This window comes from Mastomys coucha, unplaced genomic scaffold (assembly GCF_008632895.1).
Source record: "Mastomys coucha isolate ucsf_1 unplaced genomic scaffold, UCSF_Mcou_1 pScaffold15, whole genome shotgun sequence".
Classification (NCBI taxonomy): Eukaryota; Metazoa; Chordata; class Mammalia; order Rodentia; family Muridae; genus Mastomys; species Mastomys coucha.
The window spans coordinates 75,613,776-75,616,480 of NW_022196897.1; positions in this window are offsets into that span (position 1 = coordinate 75,613,776).

A 2,705-nucleotide genomic window follows, 5' to 3' on the forward strand; every position below is an offset into this window, starting at 1 on the left:
AGTCACCTCATTCAGTCTTGATGTGAGTGTTTGTGCCTAGTCATATTATAATTTGTTATGATATGTTTGATTGATATCCCAGGAAGGACTGGATTTTTTGTTGTTGTGGTGGGTTTTTTTTGTTTGTTTGTTTGTTTTTTAAGGGAAGTGGAGGAGGAGTGGATATGAGGAAGGGGAGGCAACTGGAAAAACTGCTGGGAAGGAAAACTGAAGTTGGGATATAATGCATGTAAAAAAGTAATTACTAATATAAAAAAGTAATCAGCTAAATGTTACAAGGACTTTATTTTCCTTTCCTGATTTTTTGAAAAAAGATTATACTTATGACCCTGGTTTTTAAAATTTTCAATTAAGCAAGCTAAATAATTCATGACTATGGCACCTGCTACATTAGAAGTTACTATGTTAGAATTATATCTATTTTAGACCTATGTGTTTTGGTATAAATGCATTTATAAGAAAGTACAATATTTACCTATTTAAAGTAGAAGCAAATACACACAGAGATACTATAGATGAATATAAGGGAGACGTGCTCACTTTTCAGACAGACAGACAGACAGACAGACATACACACACACACACATGTACACATACGGGAGACGTGCTTACTTTTCAGACAGACAGACAGACAGGTACATACACACACACACACACACACACACACACACACAGACACGTACACATACACCCAGAGACACACACACACACGAATTGTAGTGTAGAGTGACAAGCCTAATCAAAGGAAGATTAGAAACCAAACAAGAAAAACAGTTCTAGAGAAAAAAATAAATAAAACATTGACTAGAGAGAATCTGCTATTTCACTAGATAGCAGCCATGATGTGCCTCCTACATGTCTAATTCACATAAGTGCTGCATCTCATCAGGAGATCCTCCTTGAAGAAACAGGCTGACAAAGGCACACCATAGTCCTAGGACAGAAAGCTGTGAAAGGATTACTGCCAGTTCTCCTTGAGTTACAGCCCATTTTATGTATGTTTATTTCTTCTTAACTTTGGGTTCTAGTTTTAATAAGATAGAGGTTCTACCAAACAATGTTTAATTACATAGTTACTTATATAGCACAGCAAAGACTAGTGTTTGAACTATAGTTTATTATGTCAATTACCAAATATTTTGCAGCAAAAAATTGAAGCATAGTCTCAAAATGCTTGCAAATTAAATTCTTAATATCTTTAAAATATTAATACAGATTATTAAGAATATTTTAAAGAGCAAGGATGGGTACTGGGAAGTTGGGAGATGATAGAAGAGAGAAATGTTGTAATCATATTATAATCTTAAATATAAAAGAAATCAGAATGTTTTTTCTCAAAATAAAATATGCATTGACAAAATTACCACATGTAATAAGTTTAGTAATAATTTAAAATATATGTTTAGTTAACATCAGTTACATACTATCCTGAGCATGAGTTTGTGTCTGAATACATACTAACATGCTTGCTTATGTCATTTAGGTCACTTAACTTTCAAGGTCATGGTAGAGATTATTTTCTTTTACATTGCACCATGGTTGTTAAAACATATATTGTTTCTAATTCATATATCTAAAACAAATTACATATAAATGTATTCAGAAAAAATATAATATCTCATAAAGAAAAATATAACTAATTGGTTTGTCTGTTATATATTTAGCATATATCTATTGTTGTTGTTAATACAAAAAATAAATACCTGTCAAATATAAAACTAAAACAGACTCTGTTTGGTATTTTTCAATTAAATTCTGTGTTTGATAAATTTGCTATTGAGTCCAGTAGCCTCCAGAGAGAATATATGGTATTTTAGCCATTTGTTTTATTTCAAGGTATCATAGGAATTTATCTTGCATCATTCTCAGTTATTGTGTAAATGTATAATTTGGGACTTGTCCTGAGTCTATAAAATTAATGCATCTTTCACTTTTGTAGCTATAGTGTGATAATGAAATACATGAATAACATGCATAGGTCCAGAAATAATCATAATTGATAACTATTTCAATATTTCAATAGCAGCTCCCCATTAACTCATTGTTCCAGAGAGCTATGAAACAGCCAAGTGAACATTTATAATATAAAATCACTTAAAATTAACATTTACTATATAACAGTAGATAAAAATCCTTACCTGCTAGGAAACAAAAGCTTCTTGGAGAAATAAAGATATATATTTTCGTTGTTGTGCAAAATTAGATCTGTTAGGGAAATCAACCTAATGTGGAATATTATTTCATATATTGAATACACAAACTAAAAATTTAGCCACATAATTTTTCCTTAGAAGAATAACACAATTTTTTTCTCTCAATCATTTCTTGTGAAATAATGAAAACTGACTCTGCTATGAGTACTCCTGATTGATGTGTTTACATTTAACTGCCTAAGTGTTAGTCCCTCTATTTACCAACCCAAAACTTCAAGCTAATTTCTTAGAAAAGCTGATTGAGGGTTTTCCACAAGTATAAGCAGATTTCTATTTTATTTTCAAGAATCATTTTTTAAGGAAATACTTCTTCCTTCCTAATTAGAATACCTATTTGAATATCTGCACAATTTCACCAAGGAAATTCAAACCTTGCACAAAAATCTGGGAGCAGCCATGGATTTGAGAAGAGAGCATGCTAGTCTGAGGACTGGGGTCCAACTAAAGCATCCTCTTGCTTGGACAGAATGGAATTCTCAAAATGCCCTCAGG